Source organism: Geotrypetes seraphini, chromosome 9 (assembly GCF_902459505.1).
Source record: "Geotrypetes seraphini chromosome 9, aGeoSer1.1, whole genome shotgun sequence".
Classification (NCBI taxonomy): domain Eukaryota; kingdom Metazoa; phylum Chordata; class Amphibia; order Gymnophiona; family Dermophiidae; genus Geotrypetes; species Geotrypetes seraphini.
The window spans coordinates 102,882,204-102,899,079 of record NC_047092.1 but is presented as its reverse complement, the minus strand read 5'-3'; the positions used below and the strand labels follow the sequence as shown (position 1 = coordinate 102,899,079).

Below are 16,876 nucleotides of genomic sequence, written 5' to 3'. Positions count from 1 at the left end.
TGTTGCCACATTCAGTACAGGCAACATGGTTTCTCTTTTGTTTTCTATCTCTTATTTGGATCACATTGGAGTACAGCTGCTGAATGATATTTGGAATGCTTTTCAAGCATCTCTTTTCAAGTATCTCTTTCTGTATGCACAGACATCTGGCTGCTCTCCCTTTGAGATTCTCACGGGATGACCTTTCCCCGTCCCATGGGTAGACAAACCCTCAATATTTGAGAGTAGTGATCTTCCCTTGATACAGGAGGAATACGTCCAAAAGCTCATTGAAATATTAGGGCTTGTTCAAAGAAATGTGTCTTGCACTTCTTTTTTCTCTCCACAGATTCCTACCCATTTTTTCCAGCCTGGTGATTGTCCAGAAGCTTTCCAAGGATAGGAAGCAGACGGATTTCCCTTTGGCCTTCCCACTACTGTGATCGCTGTGACCAGGCCCGCTGCACTCACTGAGGAGTTTCCTGTTTGGATCCACGCAAGTTGCTTGAATAGGGTTAACCTAAAACCCCAGAAGCAAGTCTTCCCTGCGCAGATTTCACCTCCTCCAGTGGAACAATATGATGATCTCATTGCAGCATTCTACTGACTTTATAATTCTCTTACTGGCAATGCTGCTGCTAGTTTTTCTTCCTGTATGGATCATTTCTAACTGGGTCTACAGGGATGATGTGTTCTGGGTCCACGACACTTTCTGCCCATACCCATCTGTAAATGACACTCCTGCTGTAAACAGCACCCCCGGCACCTCTTTGCGAACACGACGTCAAGCTGGACTATTCCCTCGCAAAGGCTGTCCTTCAATTGGAATCCAGAAAGACAGACAGTATGCTACCTTTTGGTATAATTCCAGCAGTGTGCAAGTTGCCACATTCTCTTTTGAGTATTGTGACATTGTGGACTGTTCATTAATTGATATCCCAAGGCTGTGCCATTGGTCCTCAGAGATTCCTAAAACTAAAGATATATATGTGTTACTGACTCACGTTGGGGGGATAAGTGTGCATTCTGGGGAGCGGTAGGGTGGAATATTGATACTAACTGGGTTTATAAATCAGAAAGTACTCTGAAAAAAGTGGACCAAAATGGTAAATCACTGCTTACTTGTATGACCCTTCATAAGGTTGGAAACTGTTATAGGAAAAGTGTTCCTGCACAAATTATTAAGCTTTCTCTTACTATTGACAAACCTAGCCCTACTGATGAAGGTATGTACATTATGGATATGTGGTTTAAGGGTGAGTCTAGCTATCCGACCCATCAGTTTTCTTATGGGATCTATCTACCTCTTCTAATTTTACCTATCCCCTTTGTGCACTAAGGTGTTCTAAATACCTTTTGCTGCCTAGACAGCAAAAGCTTGATATTGCCGTTACCATCTATAAGGGTAATTACACATGTCATGTTTCTAATCTGACACAGGGTAGTTTTGTAGGTAATTTACCCCCAGGTTATTGTTCTGTCTTGGCTCATAGGTATGCCCCATTGTTGCAGCATTAGATTTTCACCCTAGGTGATATTTACTGGCTCTATGGAGACTTTTGGTTCCCTGTTAAGCTACCCAGCCAGTGGATAGACCAGTGCACTTTAGCTAAGGTTACCATGCTCCTGCTTATTTTTCTGAAAGGCATCCTTCCTATTCACATGGTTTTTCCTCTTTTCTGTCTCGATATAAATCTGATCACATGTATACATAGATGCTATAGGGGTCCCAAGAGGGGTCCCAGATGAATTTAAGGCCCGAGCTCAGGTTAAGGCTGGGTTTGAGTTCCTTATTCTCTTTATTACTATTAATAAGAATGTTGATCGGATTAGTTAAATTTATTATAATCAGCAACGCTTTGTGAACTACTCTAGGGACATCTTGCAAGGTATTACTGATCAATTAGGCTCCACTTCTCAGATGGTTTTCAAAATCGTATGGCCCTAGATATGATTCTAGCTGAGAATTCTGTTAAATTCTTCCCAGTACTTTAAGCTGTTGCACTTTTATTCCTGACAATATAGGTCCTACTATGGCCATTCAGAAATTAGCAGACCTCTCTGCTGAGCTCAAACGTAACTCTGGTTTATCTCATCCTTGGGACCAGTATTTTAGTTGAATGCAGGGTTGGGTAAAAGACCTTTTTATTGTTATAATCTCTATTATTATCTGCACTCTTGTCTTGACTGCTCATGTACTGTGTTATTTGTATTACAGCTCCTAAAAAACCCCTCCTCGAGAAACATATCTAGAGTATCACTCCCTTCCAGCTCATGCTGTGCATTTATGATGTCATTTTCATGACGTAAGAGGGGATTGAAGGGATCAGTATCGTGTACCTTGGTAGTTTTCCATAGAATGTTTTGAAGCTGTAAGAAAACCAGACCCTTCTCTGAAAATAGTACAAGGACATTTATGTTTGAAAAGATATATTCTTAACTTGTTGTGAAGTGAATTCAATTGTTTTTATAAGCCGTATTTGCAAACAGCTTTAGATTAGGGGCTTTAGATTAGGGGCTTTTCTGACCTTTTGGACTCCAGTCTTGAGATAGAAAAAATGCTGATTTCTTTAAAGTTTCATGTGTGCATATATGGTTTGTGTTTACGTCACATGCTGACACATGCTGACAACACTGATTCATTTAGAATAATATAAAAGAGATGTAAAGCTCACAATAAAATTGGACATGTTTGAAAGATGATTTCTGGTCTTTAAGATATGTCCCCAGGTACCTGACTTCGGAAATGACAGATACAGAGAAAGTATGGGGCAGGAATTGGGACCTAATCCTTTTTAGTTCCACCTCAAGAAAGGAACCACTAGGTCAAATACATCAACTAAGGTCCTAAATTTTAAAGGAACAAATTTTCAGGGCATGGGGGACTATCTCTACAAAGCGCTGCAAAATCAAAGCACGACAGACAAGGTCGGCGTTGAAACCTACCCTGCAAGAAGCAACCAACATATACATAAAAACCATTAGCAAACGACGCAAAAAAAAAAATAGACCACAGTGGTTCTCCACGGAGATCTCAGAACTAGTAAAGCAAAAAAAAAAAAAAAGCTTTCGTTACCTAAAAACAATCACAACGACCGGAAGCTAAAGAAACCTATCTAGCGAATTCTAGAAAAGTTAAAATGACAGTCAGAGAGGCCAAACTCCGGATGGAAGAAAACATAGCTAGGCAGATAAAGAAAGGGGAGAAATCCTTTTTTAAATATGGTAGCGACAGGAAGAAGAACACAAGCGGTAATGGGCGCCTAAAGAAACCTGATGGCGACTTTACAGACTCGGATGCAGACAAAGCAGAACTACTCAATAATTACTTCTGCTCAGTCTTCACCTGCGAAGCGCCAGGATCAGGTCCTCAGCTACCGGCAAGGGGGAGCTCGGAGAACCCATTCCAGGACATGGAATTTACCACGAGCGACGTCTACCACGAGCTATCAATACTAAAAGTTAACAAAGCTATGGACCCGGATAATCTACACCCTAGAGTACTTCGAGAACTGAGAGATGTCCTGGCAGAACCGTTTGCCGAGCTCTTCAATTTTCCCTAAGCAAGGGAAAATGCCCCTGGATTGGAAAACTGCCAAAGTTATCCCACTCCATAAAAAGGGATGCAGGTCAGAGGCTGAAAATTATAGACCTGTGAGTCTCACATCAATAATGAGTAAACTCATGGAAACGTTGATTAAAAACAAATTAGACACGATTCTGGATGATGAAAGATTAAGGGATGGCCTTACGAAGGGAAGCTCTTGTCAATCCAATCTGATAAGCTTCTTTGACTGGGTAACAAAAAAACTGGATGGAGGCGAGACCCTGGACATCGTGTATTTAGACTTCAGTAAGGCTTTTGATAATGTCCCACACCGTAGGTTATTGAACAAGATGAACACGTTAAGACTAGGATAAACACTGACAGCATGGGTAAAAGACTGGCTTAGCGGCAGGCTAGAGGGTAGTGGTAACCGGTATTCCCTCAAAAATGTTGAAAGAAACCAGTGGAGTGCCACAGGGCTCGGTCTTGGGCCCGATGCTGTTTAATATCTTTGTAAGGGACCTGACTCAGGGACTTCGAAGCAAAATTACATTATTTGCCGATGACGCTAAACTATGCAATGTTGTGGCCAGGGCAACAGAACCTGACAGAGCAACCAGGCCCAACAATATGGAACAGAACCTACTTTTACTGGAACAATGGTCCAGTACTTGGCAACTAAACTTTAATGCCAAAAAATGTAAAGTAATGCATCTTGGAAGCGGAAATCCATGCAGAATATACACCTTGAACGGTGAAAACTTAACAAAAACTACTGCAGAAAGGGACTTGGGAGTACTCATCCGAGAAGACATGAAGGCTGCAAATCAGGTGGAGAAAGCTTCAGCAAAGGCTAGACAAATGCTGGGTTGCATTAGGAGGAGCTTTATCAGCTGAAAGCATGAAGTCATACTGCTGTTGTACAGATCCATGGTGAGACCTTATCTGGAGTACTGTGTCCAGTTCTGGAGGCCGCATTATCAAAAAGATGTGAAGAGAATGCTGTCGATCCATAAAATGGTCATTAGGATGGTCTCAGGACTTAAAGATCACTCATATGAAAAACGTCTGACTAGACTGCGCTTATATTCTCTTGAAGAGCGCAGAGAAAGGGGGGACATGATAGAAACATTCAAATACATCACGGGCCGCATTGAAGTGGAGGAAGAAATCTTTTTTCTTAAGGGTCCCATGGTGACAAGAGGGCATTCGCTAAAACTTAAAGGGGGAAGATTTCATGGAGACACCAGGAAATACTTCTTCACCAAAAGGGTGATTGATCGATGGAATGGTCTACGACGCCAGGTGGTCGAGGCCAGTAGCGTGCTCGACTTCAAGAGACTATGGGACAAACAAATGGGGTTGCTACAGAGTTATGCTTATAAGATGGATTCTCATGGGAGGGAGGACTCTTGAGTGGGCAGACTTGTTGGACCGCCGGCCCTTTTCTGCCGTCATACTCTATGTTTCTATGTTATCATACCGCTGTACCAAGCCATGGTGCGCCCTCACCTGGAGTACTGCGTCCAGCACTGGTCGCTGTACATGAAGAAGGACACAGTACTACTCGAAAGGGTCCAGAGAAGAGCAACTAAGATAGTTAAGGGGTTGGAGGAACTGCCGTACAGCAAAAGATTAGAGAAACTGGGCCTCTTCTCCTTCGAGCAGAGAAGATTGAGAGGGGACATGATCGAAACATTCAAGGTACTGAAGGGAATAGACTTAGTAGATAAGGACAGGTTGTTCACCCTCTCCAAGGTAGGGAGAACGAGAGGGCACTCTCTAAAGTTGAAAGGGGATAGATTCTGTACAAATGTAAGGAAGTTCTTCTTCACCCAGAGAGTGGTAGAAAGCTGAAACGCTCTTCCAGAGGCTGTTATAGGGGAAAACACCCTCCAGGGATTCAAGACAAAGTTAGACAAGTTCCTGCTGAACAAGAATGTGCACTGGTAGGGCTAGTTTCAGTTAGGGTACTGGTCTTTGACCAGAGGGCCGCAGCATGAGCGGACTGCTGGGCATGATGGACCACTGGTCTGACCAGCAGCGGCAATTCTTATGTTCTTATTTTTCTTATGCAACCATTGCCCTGAAAAGTGCTTCTCTCAGTTCTGCTTTAAATGATTTTGATGCTATATTGTTTGATTCTTTACTCATTGGTGCATTAAAAATCACCTCTCATAAGTTACCTATGCCAGATGGTAGAATCAGATTTGTTTGCTCTACAAATATGAGTTTTATATTTCCAAAAAATCCAACTCTCTTATTTCTTTTATGAAATGGTCAACCCTATAGTCACATGACCTAATGTCTTATCTAATTCTTTCCAATGATGTATGCATCTCTTATTTCTGTTCATTGTTATTTGCTTATATTGTATTTTATTGTTGGCTTAAATAAACTAAGATTAAAAAAAAATCAAAACCGTCAGAAGTAATTGCTGCTTTATATGCGGACAAGTAACTTTTAGGGGGGGATGGATAGGGACAGAGGAGATTCCTTGTGGGGATGGGCAGTGATAGAGGGGTTTCTTCATGGGGTCAGGTGTGGATGGAGGGGATTCCTCACAGGGATGGAGGAGATTCTGGCAGGGACAGGATTTCTGTCATCGCGCAATTCTTTAGTTGGAACTCCTCTCATATGAGGGAAGACTAAAAAGGTTAGGGCTCTTAAGCTTGGAAAAGAGAAGGCTGGTGGGAGATATGATTGAAGTCTACAAAATCCTGAGTGAAGTAGAATGGGTACAAGTGGATCGATTTTTCACTCCATCAAAAATTACAAAGACTAGGGGACACTCGATGAAACTGCAGCAAAATACTTTTAAAACCAATAGGAGGAAATATTTTGTCACTCAGAGAATAGTTAAGCACTGGAACAAGTTGCCAGAGGTTGTGGTAAAAGCGGATAGCATAACTGGTTTTAAGAAAGATTTGGACAAATTCCTGGAAGAAAAATCCATAGTCTGTTATTAAGACATGGTGGAAGCCACTGCTTGACCTGGATCGGTAGCATGGAATGTTGCTACTCCTTGGGTTTTGTTGGTTACCATGAGAATGTGCTACTGGGCTTGATGGACCATTGGGCTGACCCAGTAAGGCTATTATTATATTCTTATGCTCCTGACCCACCCTGTCCTGCCCCTTCTAACCCCTTCGCAGAAACTAAGGGCCAGATTCACTAAAGATAGCGATTCAATCGCTGTTAGACGAATCGGGCCGGAGGGGAATTTGGTCGCTAAGGGGTCGGTTTGCTTTGTGAACCTAGCCCTATGTCTACAAATTTACACCATCATCCAGTATGGAATAAATAATCACAAACTAAAATTAAGAAATATGTAGACAAAACTTAAACTGAACTGCCAAGAAGCCAGACTCTACATATGGTGCAATACCACAGAAACAGAAATAGTGATGCATTCAATGATCTAGATGATCAATTATCAATGATCTAGAGATGGGAATAGTGAGATAATGAAATTTGCTGATGACACAAAGTTGTTCAACGTGAAATCGCAAGAGGATTGTGAAAAATTGCAAGAGGACCTTGTGAAACTGGAAGACTGGGCATCAAAATGGCAGATGACGTTTAATGTGAGCAAGTGCAAAAGTGATGCATGTGGGAAAAAGGAAACCTAACTATAGCTATGTGATGCAGGGTTCCACATTAGGAGTCACTTCCCAGGAAAAGGAACTAGGGGGTCATCATTGAGGATACGCCGAAACCCTCGGCTCAGGGTGTGGCAGTAGCTAAGAAAGCAAATAGAATGTTAGGAATTAACAGAAAAGGAATGGAAAAACAAGATGAAAATGTTATAATGCCCTTATATTGCTTTATGGTATGGCCATGCCTCAAATACTGTGTGCAATTCTTGTCGCCCTATCTCAAAAATATGTAGCGGAACTAAAAAAGATACAGAGAAAGGTGACAAAAATGATAAAAGGGACGTGATGGCTTCCCTATGAGGAAAGACTAAAGTGGCTAGGGCATGTCAGCTTGGAGAAAAGACAGCTCAAGGGTGATATGATAAAGGCCTATAAAATACTGAGTGGAGTGGAAAAGGTAGATTTCTCACTCTCTCTTTCTTCCATTCATTATCTGTCCTCTCTCTCCCTTAAATTCAGCATCTGCCCTCTTTCTCTGCCCCTTCCATCTACTGTCTGTCCTCTATCCCCTTCCATATGGCATCTGCCTTCTTTCTATGCCCCTTCCATGCACTGTCTACCATTTTCTCCTTTCATCCAGCCTGTGCCTCTTCTCTTTCTTATATGATTGACTTTGGGCAAGTCACTTAATCCCCCATTGCCCCAGGTACATTAGGTAGTGTGTGAGCTCACCAGGACAGAGTAAATGCTTGAGTACCTGAATGTAAATCACGTGGAGGGGCATAATCAAGATACGTCTAAGTCCATTTTGTGCCTAAATCGCTAGTCACCCACAGTCGGCAGTGTCTAAAGTCCATTCTCGAAAAATACATCCAAAATATTTCTTTTTTCGAAAATTGTCTAATTATATGTCCAGCCATTTGATCAACTAGACCGCTAAGTCGTCTATCTTTATACCCCATTCTCGTCCAAAAATTCATCCAAGTCAAAAATGCCTAGAACAAGATTTTTTGGACATGGGAGGGGCCAGTAAAGTGATGGACTAGACACATAGACATGGCAACACAGTAGTGGGGCACCTTACAGTAGAGAATGACACGGGGAGAGATCCCCGCAGTGAGCCGCGGGGAGCCTGCGGTTTGGCTGCGGGCTTCAGAGACTCTATACTCAAATCGCCGCAGACACGGGGAAAAAAGTTTTCACCGCCCACAGGCGCAGGTGAAAAGATTTGTCCCCGCAGGCCAATGTACCCCCTTCAAAGAACCGCTATTTACCGTGTTTTCACCGTGAGTCTTTGGTCGTGACCGGGTGTCATTTTTTTCCAGGCGGCCATGTTTGTCTTCGCGTGGTCTGTCTCCTCAACCCGACTTGCACGTTGCCGCATTGACTCCGCCCCCTAAGAAGAGGACCAATCGCTACTGCCACACCTGTAATTAAACCTCCTTCGCGGCTTTCTCCTCCCTCTGACGCGTCACTGATGACGCTACTGTTGGGAGGTTTGCTGCTTTCGCTGGGAAAGTCGGAAAGGTTCGGCGGGGGTTCGGCTGGGAGGAGGTTCGGGGGTTCGGTCTGCCTCGGTGCTCCAAGGCATGGCGCCATTACCTTTTTCGCCCCTCCCGCCCCCCCCCCCCCAACCCTTGGTACGCTACTGCTCTCCAGCTTTCCTTAGTTTGCCGGTTTTCTTTTTCGGCCTTGTTCTCTGCCGGGTCCTGCCTACTTCCTGTTTTCATGAAGACAGGACCCGACAGAGAGGAAGGCCTGAAGCGGGCAACAGAAGTGAATTGTGAATGCTGCTGCTGCCCGATGAAGTTCAGGACATCGGGGAAGGAGCAGGGAGAAATCGGCTGCTGGCTTGGGGGTGAGGGTAGGGAAAGAATCGTGGAAGTGGAGAAATTGGCATGATGGCTTTGTGGGGGCTAGGGGGAGAGAAAAAAAGGAAAAAATAAAGAGGGGGGGCCAGGGGGAGAGAGAAAGAAAGGCAGAAATAAAGAAGGGTCAAGGGGAGAGAGAAAGAAAGGCAGAAAGAAAGAGGGGGTCAAGGGGGAGAGAAAGAAAGGCAGAAATAAAGAGGGGGGCCAGGGGGAGAGAGAAAGAAAGGCAGAAATAAAGAGGGGAGCCAGGGGGAGAGAGAAAGAAAGAGGGGTGCAGGAAAAGAAAGAAGAAGGACCAGAAGAAGGACCAGAGACTCATGAAATCACCAGACAAAAAGGTAGGAAAAATGATTTTATTTTCAACTTAGTGATCAAAATGTGTCCGTTTTGAGAATTTATATCTGCTGTCTATATACATACACAGATGGATCGGTAACTGGCTGGCGAACAGGAAGCAGAGGGTAGTAGTAAAGGGACACTATTCTGACTGGAAAGGGGTCACGAGTGGGGTCCCACAGGGGTCGGTGCTGGGACCACTGCTATTCAATATATTTATTAATGACCTGGAAACAGGGACAAAGTGCGAAGTTGTTAAATTTGCAGATGACACGAAACTCTCCAGTAAGGTTAGATCTGTAGAGGAATGTAAAGAACTTCAAATGGACCTGAACAGACTGAGTGAGTGGACAAATAAATGGCAGATGAGCTTCAATGTAGAAAAATGTAAAGTTATGCACATAGGGAAAGGGAAACCGATGTACAACTACACAATGGGGGGGATGGTACTGGGGGAAGGCAACCTAGAAAAGGACTTGGGGGTTTTGGTATATAGAACAATGAAGCCAGCGGCACAGTGCGCAGCGGCCTCAAAAAAGGCAAACAGAATGTTGGGCATTATCAAAAAAGGTATCACTACCAGAACCAAGGAAGTTATCCTCCCGCTGTATAGGGCGATGGTGCGACCGCATCTGGAGTACTGCGTTCAGTACTGGTCGCCGTACCTAAAGAAGGATATGGCGATTCTCGAGAGGGTCCAGAGGAGAGCGACAAAAATGGTAAAGGGCATGGAAAACCTCTCATATGCTGAGAGGCTGGAGAAGCTGGGGCTCTTCTTCCTGGAAAAGCGGAGACTTAGAGGGGATATGATAGAAACTCATAAGATCATGAAGGGTATAGTGAAGGTAGAGAGGGACAGATTCTTCAGACTAGCAGGGGCATCAAAAACTAGACGGCACTCAAAAAAACTGAAGGGAGATAGGTTCAGAACAAATGCTAGGAAGTTCTTCTTCATGCAGAGGGTAGTGAACGCCTGGAATACGCTTCCAGAGGAGGTGGTAGAGCAGAGTACGACTTTGGGGTTCAAAAGGGGATTGGACGAGTTCATGAAGGAAAAGGGGATCCATGGGTACAATTAGAGGGTTACTATACAGTACAGAAGGCTGTAAATTAATAGAGTAGTAGAGAAATAGATCACTACAGGTCATTGATCTGGGGGGCCGCCGCGGGAGAGGACTGCTGGGCATGATGGACCTATGGTCTGACTCAGCAGAGGCAATGCTTATGTGCTTATATTTTGCACTATGGCCCCCTTTTACTAAACTGCAATAGCGTTTTTTAGCGCAGGGAGCCTATGAGCGTCGAGAGCAGCGTGGGGCATTCAGCGCAGCTCCCTGCGCTAAAAACCGCTATCGCAGTTTAGTAAAAAGGGAGGGGGAATATTTGTCTATTTTTGTATAGTTGTTACTGAGGTGACATTGCATAAAGTCATCTGCCTTGACCTCTTTGAAAACCCGCGGAATATAAATGATAATTGACATTTTCTCTGCGTACAGCGTGCTTTGTGTTTTTAAAATTATATTGTTGGTAGATCATTTTGACTTGGCCACAAAGGTAAAGGGGAGGGAGGGGAGCTACTGAAAGACATCTAGTAATCCTTGCAGGCTTGACTGTGCAGGGAATTATTTTTGTAAAATCATGTTTTGTTATGTGACTGGCATTATCTAGACTTTAATTTCTATGAATGAATAGAATGAAAATGATATAAAATTACTTGCTTGTTTTTATGTGCGTGCACTGAAGGAAAGTGGAGAGAGAGTGGGCTGAGGATGCTGAAGGGAAATGGGGAAGAGAGTGGGGAGAAGACGCTGATTTATAAATTGACAATTGTACAGAATATTGTTTTTTTTATACTTTAATATAAACAATTCAAGGCTTGTGTGGATGGAATCAGGTGGTTTGCGGGGATGGGGACCGAGCTTACGGGGATTAGTCCAATAAAATGGTATTTTTTTATTTCTCATTATTTGTTTTATTTTTATTTATTAATTTGTAAAGTGGTGATTGTTATGTATCAGTTTTTCAAATTTACATCTACTGTCTTTATATTTTGCACTGTATTAGAAGACATGTGTTACTGTTTTTTGTGGTGTTGCATTGTATCCAGGGTCTGGTTTCTTGGCGGTCCAGTTTAACTTTTGTCTACATATTTCTATTTTTAGTTTGTGATTATTCCATATTGGGCGAGGGTGTATCTCTGTTCTGTGTGTATGAAAATGACATAGTTTTCAGTTGGCATTGACTGCAGAATCAATTGACTGTGGAATCTGACTTGTTTAGTTTTACAATGTATGTGTTTGGTGTTCTAGTGCTCACTGCAGTGTTTAAGATGCAGCCTTTTCCTAGGTACACTCTTGTGGTGCGATATGTGGATTGTTACTAAAAATCATATTTTTCATATAGATGGGGGGTTGTCAAAAAATGATGGGCCCCGGGTGCCACATACCCTAGGTACGCCACTGCTGTTACATCATATTGTATATGGTATAGCTGTTGCTGTGTAGGGATTATTTTCTGATACACTGTTCTCTAAATTTATCCCTGCTGCTCTTTGGGAGCACTATCCAGTGCGATGGTTTGCCTCAGGAAGTTTCAGGCTTACCCATTATCATCTTTGTTTGATATAATGTCATCTTTCTGGCGCTGTTTGCCTTTTTTCCCGATGACATTTTGGTTTGTCAGTCAGTTCCAAAAGTTCATATGTTTCTTTTTTCAGATAGTACCTCTGTGCTCTGGTATTGCTCATTTGACTTTTCTTAAGGATTTTCTATGTGCCTATTTTATGATACTATATGACTAAATTGCAAATTATTTCCTTTAATGTCAATGGTCTCAATCACTGCATTAAATGAAAAAAGGTGACCAATTATCTGCATTCTCTACAGCCAGACATTATTATGTTTCAAGAGACACATCTTTTCCTCTATTATAGTGCAAAAACTGTAATTAAAGGATATGCTCCTCCATACTTCTCGCCTGCACTGCGAAAAAAGAATGATCTATATACATTAGATCATCTCTCACGAGTACTCTCATAACTAATGAATCTGACAAAGAGGGGAGATGGTGTTTGGTGTATATTACGCTCTATAAAACACCTATTTTGTTGCTGAATGTATATGCACCTGTTGCGGATGATCCTGATTTCTACCGTTCCTTACAAAACACATTGCTGAAATATCCCAATGTTCCAATTATTATAGGGGGAGATCACAATCAACCACTGGATCTTTTTTTAGATAGGACCTCCACATGCCGTCTGGCTAAGTCCAAAACATTAGAAGAAATCAAAAGCCTTATGAGAAACTATAGCCTTATTGATCCCTGGAGAACCCTTAAACCTACAGCTCGGGAATACACGCATTTCTCTGCTCCCCACAGTACTTATGCTAGATTGGACTATTTTTTTATTTCCTCACACTTATCCACAGACATTTCTAATGTTATCAACCATCCTATCCTTATCTCAGATCATGCACCAGTTTCACTGCTCTTAACTTTATCTTCATTACCACTTATAACTCTTCATTGGAGATTGAATAATAGTATTCTCTTAGATGACTCAATTACTGCCAAATTGGAAAAATTCACAGATGAATTTTTTCTTAATAATTCGGATCCATCTTTATCTCAAGCTACAATCTGGGAATCATATAAAGCTACACTGAGAGGGGAAATTATTAGCCTGATGGCTTGGAAACGTAAACAATCCAATAACCAATTGAAAGCTCTTGAATCAGACATATCCCTTCTTGAATCACAATTTTTTTCTAATCCAACGGACAAGATAACACACACACACCTTCTTAAAAAATAATATGAATACAATGTTATAGCATCTGCTTTTGCTAATAAAGATATATTTATTTTAAAATCTGGGCATTATATTGGAGGTAACAAGATGGGTAAATCTTTAGCTCAATATTTGAAAGGCAAAAATGAGAAGTATCATATCTCTTCTATTACTAATTCTCGAAACCAATCTATCACCGATTCGTTAGGAATTAGTACTGAGTTTGAAAATTTTTACTCTGACCTCTTTCAGTCAGAATCAGACTCATCTCAGGAGGAAATTAATAATTACTTGACTACCATTGCACACCCAATTTTACCACTCCATCTCAAAGATGAATTAGACAGCCCGATTTCTGTGCAGAAAGTTCAGTCCACAATCCAAACTCTTGCCTCAAATAAATCTCCTGGACCGGATGGCATCACTAGTGAGTTTTATAAAACCTTCTCCCTCCAATTAAGTCCATATCTAATACAATATTATAATTTTATACACTCACACCCAGACTTGCAACGTAATTTCACGGAAGCCAATATAATAATATTCCCTAAACCTGACAGAGACCCTACTCAAGTAGGAAATTACAGACCGATCTCTTTGTTAAACGCTGATTATACGATCCTGGCAAAAATCCTTGCAAACAGAATTAATAAGGTGATCCAATTATTAATATCTCCTGATTAAGTGGGATTTATTAAACAACGTTTCATTGGAGACAATCTACGAATCTTCCATAATATTTCGGGAATAGCCAAGACCATGGTAGAGCCTGTGGTGGGTCTTGCAATCGACGCGGAAAAGGCTTTTGATCGGGTCGAGTGGCGGTTTCTGCTTCAGGTTCTGCGATGGTATAATTTTGGTGAGAAATTTGTAACTTGGATACAAGCACTATATCGGAATCCGTGCTCCAGAATATTAATAAATAATTCTCTCTCAAATCCGATTATCTTAAAAAGGGGAACAAGAAAGGGTTGTCCTCTTTCGTCTCTTTTATTTAATTTATCGTTAGAACCCTTTTTATCCTCCATTAGACAATCTGAAGACATACAGGGAATTCCTACATCGCTTAGAGATTTTAAGATAGCGGCATATGCTGATGATATTATGCTTTTTCTTAAAGATCCTCGGCTATCTCTATCTGCCCTCATCCACACAACCAATTTATACTCTTCATTTTCTGGTTATAAAGTTAATTGGGGAAAGTCCGTTATTTTTCCTCTTAATGAACATGCCTCACAATCTGATATACACGATTTCCAATTCTCGTGGTCTACCATGCCAATAAAATATCTCGGTACTTTTGTACACAAAGATCCTGAGGTTATTATGGAATATAACATCACCAAATTAAAAGATTTAATTAATCGTACTATTACTAATTGGTCACCACTATATATTACATGGTGGGGTCGTATTTCTGCTATAAAAATGACTTTATCACCTCAAATATTATTTAAACTCATCATGCTTCCTGGCTTATGTAAACCACAGCTATATAAATGGATAGATAAACAATTGAATTCTTTTATTTGGCAACGTAAAAGACCTAAAATAGCACTTAATAAATTAAAGGCTTCTAAATTTCATGGGGGATTAATTTTCCCGATTTTCGAAATTACCATTTGGCTTTTTTAGCGAAGTATGGCTCCTATTGGCTGTCCTATAATGCTTTAGAAGACTTCTTGGTTCACTCTAGAATCCTCAATATGCAATCCTGTACCTTTGCAGGCCCTCCCTACCATGTCATTACCCAAACATCTTAAACAATTCCCTCTTTTTGCAGCGACACTTACTACGATACGTGCGTTGGATAAAATAGCGGTTAATTCAATTTTTTCCCACAAAGATATGACACTTTGGAATAATGCCTCTCTAAAACATAACAAACGATGTTTCAATTGGAAGACATGGAGAGCTGCTGGTATTTGGCAGGTTCAATCTTTATTTGATGGATCCAAATTATTATCCTTTTCTAAGTTCAGTGCTCATTTCCCGACGCTAGCGTCTAAAAAACATCAATGATCAATTCTCACTTCTCTCCTTTCTACTTTACACTTCTCTGACTTTGCATGTCTATCCTCCTGGAGTACTCTGACCATTGCTATGGGTAAGGCTATGTCATTTTATTATAAGAAATTAAGAGAATCCTGTTATACCCCCTCTTCGGATATAGTTACTAGATGGTCTAATGATCTCAATTGGCATCTGTCAGATAAAGATTGGTGTCAATTATGGTCTAAAACTAACAGACCCTTGTTATCAGCTAGTATGTCTCAATCTTTACTATTTGTAATGTGGAGAGCAGTTTGGACTCCATATAAAATGAAAAAAGCAAATCTTTCTTCTGTGGATAATTGCTGGCATTGTATGACATCTCAAGGAACACTTAAACATATGCTTTTCTCCTGTCCTAAGATTCAATCATTTTGGGTCCAAATTTGTTCCTGTATTTGTGAGATAATTGCTTGTACTGCTGATCTTTCATTTGACATTATCATATTGCGTTCTTTACACCCATGCTTTAAACTTTGTATATGTGAAGGCAAATTGATTGATATCATGATCTCAATAGGCATCCAACAGGTTCTTCAGAATTGGAAATCGGCGTCTAGATTGAACTTTACCTTCTGGTGGAATTCCCCATGCTTATACAAACGTTTTGAACAGCATGCAACAGAAAAATTATAATATCATCAGAAGATGTCCGTTCAATCTCTGTGGACCCCATTGACGTTTACTTGCTCACGTTATAATTGCTTTAATTTTTTTTTATTTATTTATTTTTATGCTGTATGAACTCTACATTGCACCACAAACTTTTGTGAACTGTTGCTGTTACTGAATGTTTCTCTTTCTTATGTTAATTTTCAATAAAAAAGATTGGAACTAAAAAAAAAAAAAAAAAAAAAAGATATGTAGTACTTATCTTAGGTGGTGAACGACAAGTTTGCCAACATGTTTCACCCTTGGAGGGGTTTCCTCAGGGCTCCATTCCCTTGGTATCACTTGGACTTCACGACGCGACACTATAACACGACTGTAACACTGGGTGGTCGCGTCGTGAAGTCCAAGTGATACCAAGGGAATGGAGCCCTGAGGAAACCCCCCAAGGGTGAAACATGTTGGCAAACTTATCCCTTGTCGTTCACCACCTAAGATAAGTACTACATATCTTTTTAATAAAGAAAAGTTGTTAAAAAAGCAAAAAAGTTGAAAAATAGTTTTGAAAAACAGTTGAAAGTTTAATCTAATTTATATAGGAGTTGATATAAGTTCCCATAAAGTGACCCGATGAAGATTTGGATGCATAAAGCCAAGTGTTATGAAAATTAAATTGAACATTTGGTGGCATTTCAGAGGGTCTGAAGAATCATCAAATAGAAGGTATATCAGGGGTGGCTAAGGACACTTCACCCCAAAATATAGATTGTTGTTGAGACCTTCTATTAGAATTCATTATTTAAGCCTAATACTAGGATATCTATGTAACTTAGGCATACACATGTACGCTAGTTCTATGGATGGTGTTTAGTGTTCATACCTAATTTATAAGAGTGTATTTTTGCTCCTAAGCTAGTGTTCTATAAAGCAACATGACTTTCCTAGAGAGTGTGGTGTAGTGGTTAGAAGCTACAGCCTCATCACCCTGAGGTTGTGGGTTCAAATCCCATGCGGCTCCTTATGACCCTGGGCAAGTAACTTAATCCTCCATTGCCCCAGGTACATTAGATAGTAAGCCCACTGGGACATA

The 16,876-nt window shown here is 41.1% G+C and overlaps 1 protein-coding gene across 3 annotated transcripts in view; it reads right to left on the bottom strand.

The window, feature by feature from the left end:
* SLCO2A1 (solute carrier organic anion transporter family member 2A1) overlaps positions 1 to 16,876 on the bottom strand; it is an 887,587-nt gene that overhangs the window by 541,362 nt on the left and 329,349 nt on the right. The gene's annotated exons all lie outside the window — the stretch shown is intronic.